Source organism: Oncorhynchus mykiss, chromosome 12 (genome assembly GCF_057628025.1).
Source record: "Oncorhynchus mykiss isolate SJ-2025 chromosome 12, ASM5762802v1, whole genome shotgun sequence".
NCBI lineage: Eukaryota > Metazoa > Chordata > Actinopteri > Salmoniformes > Salmonidae > Oncorhynchus > Oncorhynchus mykiss.
The window spans coordinates 48,250,935-48,264,945 of NC_143033.1; the positions used below are offsets into that span (position 1 = coordinate 48,250,935).

Below are 14,011 nucleotides of genomic sequence, written 5' to 3' on the forward strand. Positions count from 1 at the left end.
ACGTAAGCCAATAGTCATATGAATAGCAGCTAGCTAGCTGCGAAATCCAGGTGTAAATGTTCAGAGCTTTCGGTTGAAAACTGGGGATATGGAGAGAAAAATAGGTCCGGTATATTCTGGTCTGAGTCACGTTGTACAAAACTGGCGATAGCTTTTCGAGCTAAAGGATAGCTGATGACCATCAACCGTGGTTAGCTGAATACTAACATTAGCCAGTAAACTGGCTAACTTCTGGCTAGCTTCTGGTTAGCTCCTGGTTAGCTTCTGGTTAGCTTCTGGCTAGCTTCTATTGTGGATTTCAGATTTGAGGTAAATAATACTTATTTTTTTTAATTGGTGAGGCGGGACGCAAGAGAGTGTTTTGAAGTTTAGTTTTTGGAAATGAAAATATATAAAATATATGCGAAGAAAGATATAAATATATATATACACGGGACACGACAAGACGAGGACAAAGGACGTCTGACTGTTATGCCATCTTGGATATGGAAGATTAAATGTTAGCTAGCTATAATTAATCAATCAATCAAATTTATTTTATATAGCCCTTCGTACATCAGCTGATATCTCAAAGTGCTGTACAGAAACCCAGCCTAAAACCCCAAACAGCAAGCAATGCAGGTGAAGAAGCACGGTGGCTAGGAAAAACTCCCTAGAAAGGCCAAAACCTAGGAAGAAACCTAGAGAGGAACCAGGCTATGTGGGGTGGCCAGTCCTCTTCTGGCTGTGCCGGGTGGAGATTATAACAAAACATGGTCAAGATGTTCAAATGTTCATAAATGACCAGCATGGTCGAATAATAATAAGGCAGAATAGTTGAAACTGGAGCAGCAGCACAGTCAGGTGGACTGGGGACAGCAAGGAGTCATCATGTCAGGTATTCCTGGGGCATGGTCCTAGGGCTCAGGTCCTCCGAGAGAGAGAAAGAAAGAGAGAATTAGAGAGAGCATATGTGGGATGGCCAGTCCTCTTCTGGCTGTGCCGGGTGGAGATTATAACAGAACATGGCCAAGATGTTCAAATGTTCATAAATGATCAGCATGGTCAAATAATAATAAGGCAGAACAGTTGAAACTGGAGCAGCAGCACAGCCAGGTGGACTGGGGACAGCAAGGAGTCATCATGTCAGGTAGTCCTGGGGCATGGTCCTAGGGCTCAGGTCCTCCGAGAGAGAGAAAGAGAGAAGGAGAGAATTAGAGAACGCACACTTAGATTCACACAGGACACCGAATAGGACAGGAGAAGTACTCCAGATATAACAAACTGACCCTAGCCCCCCGACACATAAACTACTGCAGCATAAATACTGGAGGCTGAGACAGGAGGGGTCAGGAGACACTGTGGCCCACTCCGAGGACACCCCCGGACAATTAGGCTATAGCTATCCATGCAAATGGCTCTATCTGTCAAAATTAGAAACGTGTAATATATGAAAATGGTGCTAGCTAGTACACGTCTCCTGTCGGGTGCCATGGCTGCCCTTAATTTGAAGATGTAATCCGGAGACAGGTGTTTTCTCCATTTCCTTAATCGAATTCCACTGATTTTAAAACTCGGTCCTCCAGAAAATGGAGAGCAACACTTATGCAGTTTTAATACACTATGAAAAATAAATAAAAGCCGCATTAAACAGGAATATCTAGTCATAATGACCAGCTCAAATAGACAGAAGCGTGCCATATGGCAGACCAATCCAAACGCATCTCTCGGCATGTCCAGCACACTCATTATCAACCAGTCACGCAGGAAGGTTGGTGTCCTTTTATGTGGCTAAACCAACTAGGTTCGTAATTTAACAATTTTATTTGTATTTACAAATGGCATACAAGTGTGTTAAGAAGGCACATGATAGTTCACATGTTTGAGAAGGCATTTCTGCCAGAAAAAGTATTTTGATTTAAAAAGTATATATATACAGTGCCTTGCGAAAGTATTCGGCCCCCTTGAACTTTGCGACCTTTTGCCACATTTCAGGCTTCAAACATAAAGATATAAAACTGTATTTTTTTGTGAAGAATCAACAACAAGTGGGACACAATCATGAAGTGGAACGACATTTATTGGATATTTCAAACTTTTTTAACAAATCAAAAACTGAAAAATTGGGCGTGTAAAATTATTCAGCCCCTTTACTTTCAGTGCAGCAAACTCTCTCCAGAAGTTCAGTGAGGATCTCTGAATGATCCAATGTTGACCTAAATGACTAATGATGATAAATACAATCCACCTGTGTGTAATCAAGTCTCCGTATAAATGCACCTGCACTGTGATAGTCTCAGAGGTCCGTTAAAAGCGCAGAGAGCATCATGAAGAACAAGGAACACACCAGGCAGGTCCGAGATACTGTTGTGAAGAAGTTTAAAGCCGGATTTGGATACAAAAAGATTTCCCAAGCTTTAAACATCCCAAGGAGCACTGTGCAAGTGATAATATTGAAATGGAAGGAGTATCAGACCACTGCAAATCTACCAAGACCTGGCCGTCCCTCTAAACTTTCAGCTCATACAAGGAGAAGACTGATCAGAGATGCAGCCAAGAGGCCCATGATCACTCTGGATGAACTGCAGAGATCTACAGCTGAGGTGGGAGACTCTGTCCATAAGACAACAATCAGTCGTATATTGCACAAATCTGGCCTTTATGGAAGAGTGGAAAGAAGAAAGCCATTTCTGAAAGATATCCATAAAAAGTGCCGTTTAAAGTTTGCCACAAGCCACCTGGGAGACACACCAAACATGTGGAAGAAGGTGCTCTGGTCAGATGAAACCAAAATTTAACTTTTTGGCAACAATGCAAAACGTTATGTTTGGCGTAAAAGCAACACAGCTGAACACACCATCCCAACTGTCAAACATGGTTGTGGCAGCATCATGGTTTGGGCCTGCTTTTCTTCAGCTGGGACAGGGAAGATGGTTAAAATTGATGGGAAGATGGATGGGGCCAAATACACGACCATTCTGGAAGAAAACCTGATGGAGTCTGCAAAAGACCTGAGACTGGGACGGAGATTTGTCTTCCAACAAGACAATGATCCAAAACATAAAGCAAAATCTACAATGGAATGGTTCAAAAATAAACATATCCAGGTGTTAGAATGGCCAAGTCAAAGTGTCATGTACTGTCATGTTGTGTCTTGTCTCTGTCCTTTCCCTTCACCCTGTCTCCCTCTGCTGGTCGTTGTTAGGTTACCTTTTCTCCCCCGCTTTCCCCCAGCTGTTCCTTGTCTCCTCTAACTACCCATTCACCCCGTTTCCCACCTGTTCCCTTTTTCCCTCTGATTAGGTCCCTATATCTCTCTCTGTTTCTGTTCCTGTCCTTGTCGGATTCTTGTTTGTTGTGTTTCATGCCTGAGCCAGACTATCGTCATGTTTGCTGTAACCTTGTCCTGTCCTGTCGGAATCTGCCGGTCTATCTGAGCCTACCTATGTTTGGTTATTAAAGAAGCTCTGTTTAAGTTAGTTCGCTTTTGGGTCCTCATTCACTCACCATAACACAAAGTCCAGACCTGAATCCAATCGAGAATCTGTGGAAAGAACTGAAAACTGCTGTTCACAAATGCTCTCCATCCAACCTCACTGAGCTCGAGCTGTTTTGCAAGGAGGAATGGGAAAAAATGTCAGTCTCTCGATGTGCAAAACTGATAGAGACATACCCCAAGCGACTTACAGCTGTAATCGCAGCAAAAGGTGGCGCTACAAAGTATTAACTTAAGGGGGCTGAATAATTTTGCACGCCCAATTTTTCAGTTTTTGATTTGTTAAAAAAGTTTGAAATATCCAATAAATGTCGTTCCACTTCATGATTGTGTCCCACTTGTTGTTGATTCTTCACAAAAAAATACAGTTTTATATCTTTATGTTTGAAGCCTGAAATGTGGCAAAAGGTCGCAAAGTTCAAGGGGGCCGAGTACTTTCGCAAGGCACTGTTTATACATTTATATTTAAAAAATAATAATAATATATAAATAATTATAAACAAAAATGATACCAAGCGGTGATGCAGCCACCCAAGATGCTCTCGATGGTGCAGGTGTAGAACTTTTTGAGGATCCGAGGGCCCATGCCAAATCTTTTCAGCCTCCTGAGGGGGAATGGGTGCTGCCATTCCATCTTCAAGACTGTGAGGGTGTGTGTGGACCATTTTAGATCCTTAGTTATGGTGACTACAGCTTAGTGCTCAACACCATAGTCCCCACCAAGCTCATCACCAAGCTACGGACCCTTGGACCAAGCTAAGATCCCTCGCTCTGCAACTGGATCCTGGACTTCCTGACGGGCCGGCCCCATCCTTTCAAAGCATTTCATAATTACAGATGTGAGTGCTACAGGGCGATGATCATTTAGACAGTTTACCTGGCACTCTTGAGAACGGAGACAATGGTGGTCAGCTTGAAACATGTTGGGATTACAGACTGGGACATGGATAGATTGAAAATGTCTGTAAAGACACTTGCCAGCTGGTCTGCACATGCTTTAAGAACACGCCCTGGTATTCCATCTTATAATTGCTAACCTGTTTAATTGTTTTGCTCACATCGGCCACAGATAGCGAAATTACACTGTCATCTCGAAAAACAGGGGCTTTCTCCTAGTGGCCGTGGACTTTAATGCTGGAAAACGGAAATGTGTTTGACCTAATTTCCACCAGCATGTCGACGAAGAGGAAAAACTCTACACACAGAGACACGTACGACACTCGCCCTCCCCCTCCATTTGGCAAATCTGACCATAAATGTATAATACTGATTCCTGCTTACAAGCAAAAACTCAAACAGGAATTAACAGTGCTCAATACGGAAGTGGTTCGATGAAGCTTATGTTAAGATACAGGACTGTTTCACTAGCACATACTGGAATATGTTCCAGGATTCATCCGATGACATTGAGGAGTATACCACATCAGTCACTGGCTTCAATAATAAGTGTATCGACAACAATTTGCAAATAAATTCATTAAAAATCCTACATTGTGATTTTCCAGATTTTTTTTCTAATTTTGTCTGTCATAGTTGAAGTGTACCTATGATGGAAATTACAGGCCTCTCTCATCTTTTTAAGTGGGAGAACTTGGACAATTGGTGGCTGACTAAATACTTTTCTGCCCCACTGTACATTGAGTCTGAGTGTCACACCCTGACCATAGTTTGCTTTGTATGTTTCTATGTTTTGTTTGGTCAGGGTGTGATCTGAGTGGGCATTCTATGTTGGATGTCTAGTTTGTCTGTTTATGTGTTTGGGCCTGATATGGTTCTCAATCAGAGGCAGGTTTTAGTCATTTGTCTCTGAATGGGAACCATATTTAGGTAGCCTGTTTTGTGTGGGGTTTTGTGGGTGGTTGTTTCCTGTCTTTGTGTTTGTTGCACCAGATAGGGCTGTTTCGGTTTTGCCACATTTATTGTTTTGTATTATGTTCATGTTGAGTTTACCTATTAAAAAACATGAACTATAACCACCCTGCATTTTGGTCCGCCTCTCCTTCCCAGGAGGAAAGCCGTTACACTGAGAACTGCCAGCACATTGCTGTCACAAAGGAATGTTGTCCACAATAGAAGTTGTGGTGTGCATAGTATTTGTAATTTACCCCTGAAAATCATATTTTGCTATTCCATTGTGTGGGTTGTTGTCTTACAGTTGTTGTAGCTTTGGTTAGTGGGGCTAATCATGGGGGGTATTGTTATTTCACTTTCCATCTCCTTTTGTCTTTCCACTATCATCAAGCAGTAATGATAGACATTTTAGTAAATTCACTCTGTGTTCAGCTTCCCAGGCAACCACCACTGCAGGAATGTTGTGATACGAAATCAGCTTTCCCAAAGGCAAAAATGTATAGATATGCTGTGAAGCATATGAAGACAGACACAGCATACTGTAAATCAGTGGTTCCCAACCTTTTTCGGGTTACTATACCACCGACTGAATTTTACTCTGTCCGGAGTACCCCCTCATGTGCATTTTACCAGTAAGTCTATGGTCTCATGAGTCTTCTCAAGTACCCCCTGTGGATAGGCTAAGTATCCCCAGGGGTCCCTTACCCCTGGTTGGGAACCACTGCTTGTAAGTCAAAGTTATTCATTTAAAATCTGCATCAATTGAGCATTTCAAACATTTTCAAATACAAACATTGGAGAGAAAAAAAGTGCACAACCAAATATTTCAAATTGAGTACTTCAAAAATGTCAGAAAACACATTGCAGAATGAGAAGATCACAACATCAACGAACTGATAGCATCATAGCTCAGAGCAGTAAATAAAAGGAAATCAAATTTACCACCCACTAAACAAACATTTGCCTTTTCAAAAATATTACGGGCTACGTAGACAGTCTCCTGGATCTTGTCTTCAAAGAGGTCACCCTTGATCCAGCGCCATATGTGGGGAAGCTGTGCGAGCTGTCCATCCCAGGACCCCTGCCTGCCCATTGTGAGAGGCCTGACAAGGAGGCCATAGCTGGATTTGTCTCACACTTCAATCGTGGGGATGACTGAAGCCAAGTGGGTGACCTGCTTGATTGAAGCAGGATATATGGGTCCCCCTCCTCTCCCTCTCCCCTCCCCATCAGTCTTTGTAGTTGGTTGCATTTCCTAAAGTTATTCACCTTTACGTGATATAATATCACATTTTGTTACTTTGTATTGTTTTCTTCAAGCATTTGGGCGGGAAATGAGTGTTACAAATTGTACGAATCAATGGGTCCTGCACACTGTAGGGCGGCCGGGTGCCTATATTAGGCTTATGGCTCTAATATTGTCTCACCATTATTTCTCATCTTTATTTCTTGTAAGTATTCATATTGATCAATATTTCGGCTTGCTTTTTGTAAATGATCAAATAAATGTCTGATCGATACATACAATTCTGAACATTCCAGCACACTTATTGTATGCTGTTTTAATATACATTCCCTTATGTCTAAGCTCCTAAGGTGACTCAGGCTTCATTCATTATTGTGAAAAAGTGTTTTAATTGACTGTATTCTGTAATTAGTTACTAAACAATAAAAATGTGATTGTGTATTGCTGCTGTTTGTCTGATATCCAACAGTCCATGATGTCTTGACCATAAGAACATTTTGCAGAGAAAATGGTTTGAGGTATACTATTTAGACTTGGAATGACGTGGTCCATTGTTTACTTTGTCATCAATGACAAATGGCCCATTTTCAACCTTGTTACCTGGCAACGACCACAAAGACATTTCAAAGAGGTGTCAGTCAGGGAGAGCTCGTTAATATAAGCTCCCTGACACACAGCATGTTCAGTCGTGCTTCCTGATTGTTAGAGATGAGAGAAAAGTTTCTTCAATTCCGAACCTTTTAATAGTGTAGAAGTAAAATTGGGAGGGGTGTTTTGGTCATTCAAAGTCTATTTTTACATGATAAATAGGATGACTGTGGGGACCTTTAATGTCTTTAACATGGGACAGCAGTGTTGGCTGTGTGTGTGGCCATGCCAAATTATGGGCCATGTTGAATTTCTTCATCTGCCCGAGGTTGTACAGGCGCTGATGCGCCTTTTTCAGCATGGTTGAGAGCTTCAAATTCCTTGGTGTCCACATCAACAACAAACTAGATTGGTCCAAACACACCAAGACAGACGTGAAGAGGGCACGACAAAGCCTATTCCCCCTCAGGAAACTAAAAAGATTTGGCATTGGTCCTGAGGTCCTCAAAAGGTTCTACAGCTGCAACATCGAGAGCATCCTGACCAGTTGCATCACTGCCTGGTACGGCAATTGCTCGGCCTCCGATCGCAAGGCACTTCAGAGGGTAGTGCGTACGGCCCAGTACATCACTGGTGCAAAGCTGCCTGCCATCCAGGACCTCTACACCAGGCGGTCTCAGAAGAAGGCCCTAAAAATTCTCAAAGACCCCAGCCACCCCAGTCATAGACTGTTCTCTCTACTACCGCATGGCAAGGGGTACCGGAGTGCCAAGTCTAAGACAAAAAGGCTTCTCAACAGTTTTTTCCCCCTAGCCATAAGACTCCTGAACAGGTAACCAAATGGTTACCCGGACTCTTTGCATTGTGTGCCACCCCCCAACCCATCTTTTACACTGCTGCTACTCTCTGTTTATCTTATATGCATAGTCACTTTAACTATACATTCATGTACATACTACCTAAATTGTCCCGACCAACCAGTGCTCCCGCACATTGGCTAACCGGGCTATCTGCATTGTGTCCCACCACCCGCCAACCCCTCTTTTTACGCTTCTGCTATTCTCTGTTCATCATATATGCACAGTCACTATAACGATACCTACATGTACATACTACCTTAATAGGCCTGACTAATAGGTATATAGCCTTGCTACTCTTTTTTCAAATGTATTTTTACTGTTGTTTTATTTCTTTACTTACCTACACACACACACAACTTTTTTCTCTTTTTTTTCTTGCAGCATTGGTTAGAGCCTGTAAATAAGCATTTCACTGTAATGTCTACTACACCTGTTGTATTCAGCGTACGTGACAAATACACTTTGATTTGATTTGATTTGTTGGTGTGGTGAGACCATTTCAGGTCAGTGATGGGCACACCGAGGAACTTGAAGCTTCTAACCTCTTCCCATAGGATGTCACATCATTGTTGGTTATCAGGCCTACCACTGTCGTGTCATCAGCAAACTGGATGATTGAGTTGGAGGCATGCGTGGCCACGCAGTCATGGGTGAACAGGGTGTACAGGAGGGGGCTGAGTACACACCCCAGGGGGCCCCGTGTTGAGGATCAGTGTGGCGGAGGTGGTGATGCCTACCCTCACTACCTGGGCTGAGCTGTAGTTGATAAACAGCATTCTCAAAATTATTGGCACTTCTGTTTTCATTTTAGCCAGAAATCTGGTTGCCTCTGCCAGGAGGCTGACACTTTGCCGCAAGTGGATCTTCCAGCAAGACAATAACACCAAGCAAACATAAAAATCCCCCAAAATGGTTAATTGACAACAAAATCAATATTTTGCAATGGCCATCTCAGTCTCTGGACCTGTGGTTTGAATTGAAGAGGGCAGTCTATAAGTGCAGATGAAGGATATCAAGGATCTGGAAAGATTCTGTATAGAGGAATAGTCTAAGATCCCTTCCAATGGGTTCTCCATTCTTATACAACATTTTAGAAAAGACTCAGTGTCGTTATTTTTGAAAGGGGAAAGGGGAGGGTACTGGAGAACGGGAAACAGGGGGGCAATAATTGTTTTAGATTTGTATTTATTTAGATTACTTGATAAACAAAATACATTTTTCTGAGCAATTGTGTTGGCATAAAATAATATAATTGTAAAAAAAATTGGAGCATGCAATACAGCTCAATATTTGCATTATTTATTTTATAGTATTTTTTGCTAATATTTATCAAGGGTGCCCAAAAAATGTACCTGTCTAAATAGCAGCGGTGTAAGCATCAACTCTCTTATATTCCCCATGTGACTCCCTAGACTCCCTATACTGCAGCAGGGTTGCCTTTAATTGCACACATAATTACTAGAATCTTAAGAAAGAGGGTAAAATTAGCTAATGTATTCACAAAAAGAGGGCAATCGTCTGGTTTTACTGATGGAATCTACTTCTCCAGGGGTAAGAGGACCCTGATCCACTAACTAATGTGCAATTCCACACAAATACAGGCGGCAGGTAGCTTAGTGGTTAGAGCGTTGGACTAGTAACCAAAGGTTGCAAGATCGAATCCCTGAGCTGATCAGGTAAAAATCTGATGTTCTTCCCTGAACAAGGTAGTTAACCCACTGTTCCTAGGCTGTCATTGAAAATAAGAATTTGTTCTTAACTTACTTGCTTAGTTAAATAAAGGTAATAATATACATTTCTGATCATCCTGAAATAAAATCCATAGAAAGGTATTTTGGGGGGAGGATGTGTTGCATACCTTTTAAGTCTGTTTCCAAAATTATTATTGAGAAATAACTGATTAAAGTTAGACAATTTGTTGAATCACTACATGAAAAGCAAAGTTTCTGTGTAAAATTAGATTTGAGGAGCACGGTTGTGGGTAGGAATTTCCCATGAGAGTGTGTGGATTTCTGTACACTGCGACGCATCCCAGAACACTTGCGTGATACAGGAATTTCTGGGATAGTAAATTCCCAATTATGCATTCACATGTTTCTGTAAATGTCCAGGCTGTGCACGTCACGTAAACAATCAACTGCTGCTAGCACGTGCCTCTACTTCATGTGTTGGAAAAGAATCCCAGTGAAAAGAAGCACACTCTTCGTGTCTCCTAATTTATCCTGTTTTCAGGTTTGTAACATTTATAAGTATGGTCTAGTTTTCTAAATCTAGAGATAACATGTTTATCTAAACTCTGATGATTTTTCTAGTAGTTTTGATATATAATTTAAGTGTTTTGACCAAATGAAAACTATTGAGTTTTTCTCATTCATATGAGCTAGCTAACTTTGAATGTAACAAGATGGCGTCAAATATATATATTTTTTCAGTTTTAAAGGTTTTGGCTCTTAAATGTTTTTAAAATGTTTTTACAAAAGATGGCATACATTAAGTTTATTTACATGTGCACATCTGAACCATGCTAATGAAATGTATTTTAGAAGTCAACATTTTATCAAATGTGTATCTAACGGTCGAATGCTAATTGCTAACCGCTATTGTTAGCTAGCTCAGAGCTAGCCTACTATTTCACGCTACCAGCTAGCTACTTTTAGCTCAGCTATGTTGTTGTTTGGTATCTGTTCATGGGTTTTTGTTACATTTAATACACAGGCCATTTCTATAATCCCTTTGTTTCAATTAGCACCATGAATAGTTCAATAGTTCATGAGATGTACTGTTGTTGCCAATACAATGCATAGCTGTATATTTAATGGTTTTGCACACCACCATCTTTAGTGATAAACTAACATACTAGCTAACTAACTAACTAACGAACTAACTAGCTAGCTATCTAACCCGGTCCAAAACCTGATGCATCATACATACACACCTAGTAAGACACATTTTTGCAAAGATAATTAGCTAATTAAATACATTCTTCTGGGGATTGTTAATTTGAGATGTAACATTGAACTACACATATATAATCATTTTGCATTCTATTTTACACAAACAGATTTACCTCCCCGCACAATGTGTCTGTGCTCTCATTCTTAATGAGGGAGATGTCATGGAGGTTAAATATTGTAATACATTTTCTCTAAGCTGTTCATTCAAACATTGAAAAGAGTGATACTCTAAAAGGTATGTTAAATGCTCATTATATCATGATAACAAGGCGTTGCACTGATGGCCTGGCCACCAAAACAACGTAAAATTTACCTTGTGCTTGTATCCATTGCAGGTTCTTATTATGCCACTTATTATGAGGCTGCGAGCTGGGCTTATTTCTTAGGTGTATCTAAATCATAGGGACACAATCTTGGAGAAACAAAGGAGTAAGTGTAAGCCTTTTTGTACACGTAGTATTTGTGTAACATTAGGTTCATTACTCCTGTATCACTCCTGGTCCTTGGAATACAAAGGCCATATGTGGCACAACTACATGTTTCAAGTTATGTATTTGAGTTATATATTACCTCGACCTGTACCCCCCGTACATTGACTCGGTCCAGGTACCGCCTACTTAGAGGTCGACCGATTAATCGGAATGGCCGATTAATTAGGGCCGATTTCAAGTTTTCAAAACAATCGGAAATCGGTATTTTGGGGCGCTGATTTTTTTAAATTATTTTTTTGTATTGTTTTTATACCTTTATTTAACTAGGCAAGCCAGTTAAAGAACACAATTCTTATTTTCAATGACGGCCTAGGAACGGTGGGTTAACTGCCTTGTTCAGGGGCAGAATGATAGATTTTCACCTTGTCAGCTCGGTGGATCCAATCTTGCAACCTTACAGTTAACAAGTCCAATGCTCTAACCACCTGCCTTTCATTGCACTCCACGAGGAGCCTGCCTGTTACGTGAATGCAGTAGAAGCCAAAGTAAGTTGCTAGCTAGCATTAAACTTATCTTGTAAAAAAACAATCAATCAATCATAATCACTAGTTATGGTTGATGATATTACTCGTTTATCTAGCATGTCCTGCATTGCATATAATCGATGCAACGCTGGGGGATGATTTAACAAAAGCGCATTTGCAAAAAAAGCACAATCGTACCTAACCATAAACACCAATGCCTTTCTTAAAATCAATACACAGAAGTATATATTTTTAAACCTGCATATTTAGCGAAAAGAAATCCAGGTTAGTAGGCAATATTAACCAGGTGAAATTGTGTCATTTCTCGTGCGTTCATTGCACACAGAGTCAGGGTATATGCAACAGTTTGGGCAGCCTGGCTCATTGCGAACTAATTTGCCAGAATTTGATGTAATTATGACACAACATTGAAGGTTGTGCAATGTAACAAGAATATTTAGACTTAGGGATGCCACCCATTAGATAAAATACCGAACGGTTCCGTATTTCACTGAAAAAATAAAAGTTTTGTTTTCTAAATGATAGTTTCCGGATTCGACCATATTAATGACCAAAGGCTCGCATTTCTGTGTGCTTTCATGCGTTTTGCCAGCAGCTCTTCGCAAGCACAGCGCTGTTTATGACTTCAAGCCTATCAGCTTAATAATGGCTGGTGTAACTGATGTGAAATGGCTAGCTAGTTAGCTGGGTGTGCGCGAATAGCATTTCAAACGTCACTCGCTCTGAGACTTGGAGTAGTTATTCCCCTTGCTCTGCAAGGGCCGCGGCTTTTGTGGAGCGATGGGTAACGCTGCTTCGAGTGTGGCTGTTGTCGATATGTTCCTAGTTCGAGCCCAGGTAGGGACGAGGAGAGGGACGGAAGCTATACTGTTACACTGGCAATACTATAGTGCCTATAAGAACATCCAAAGGTCAAAGGTACATGAAATACAAATGGTATAGAGAGAAATAGTCCTATAAATACTATATTAACTACAACCTAAAACCTCGTACCTTGGAATATTGAAGTATCATGTTAAAAGGAACCACCAACTTTCATATGTTCTCATGTTCTGAGCAAGGAACTCAAACGTTAGCTTTTTTACATGGCACATATTGCATTTTTACTTCTCCAATACTTTGTTTTTGCATTATTTAAACCAAATTGAACATGTTTCATTATTTATTTGAGGCTAAATTGATTTTTATTAATGTATTATATTAAGTTAAAATAAGTGTTCATTCAGTATTGTTGTAATTGTCATTATTAAAAATAAATACATTTTTAAAAAATCGGCCGATTCATCGGTATCGGCCTTTTTGTTCCTCCAATAATTGGTATCGGTATCTGCGTTGAAAAATCATACTCAGTCGACCTCTACTTATAGCCTCGTTATTGTTATATTTTTTTAAGTGTTTTTTTAAAAACTGTTTTTGTTTACTTTAGTACAGAGAATCTCTTTAAAACCTGTTGTGATTAGGGGCCAGTATTTTCATTTTTGGAAAAATAACATCCCTGTAGTAAATGGGATATTTTGTCAGGACAAGATGCTAGAATATGCACATAATTGACAGCTTAGGATAGAAAACACTCTGAAGTTTCCAAAACTGTAAAAATATTGTCTGTGAGTATAACAGAACCGATGTTGCAGGCGAAAGCCTGAGAAAAATCCAATCCGGAAGTGCCTCGTGTTTTGAAAGTGCTGCGTTCCATTGCGTCCCTATTGAGCAGTGAATTGCGCAAGTGGTCACCTGATGACTCCCATAGTGACTCTCGCGTAAAATACAGAGGTAGCCATTATTCCAATCCGTCCTACTGAAAAACGAATTGTCCCGACGGATATATTATCAAATAGATATTTGAAAAACACCTTGAGGATTGATTATAAACAACGTTTGCCATGTTTCTGTCGATATTATGGAGCTAATTTTGAATATTTTTCGGCGTTTTCGTGACTGCAATTTCCGGGCGATTTCTCAGCCAAACGTGAAGAACAAACGGAGCTATTTCGCCTACAAAAGTAATATTTTGCGAAAAAAGGAACATTTGCTATCTAACTGGGAGTCTCGTGAGTGAAAACA

At 40.5% G+C, this 14,011-nt stretch overlaps 1 long non-coding RNA gene across 1 annotated transcript in view; it reads right to left on the reverse strand.

The window, feature by feature from the left end:
- Window positions 1–517: 517 nt before the first annotated feature.
- Window positions 518–14,011, reverse strand: part of LOC149979198 (uncharacterized) — a 148,688-nt gene continuing 135,194 nt past the window's right edge. Inside the window, exon 2 of the long non-coding RNA XR_016485099.1 lies at window positions 518–1,162. This is a non-coding gene — a long non-coding RNA (uncharacterized LOC149979198). The remainder of the gene's footprint in view (window positions 1,163–14,011) is intronic.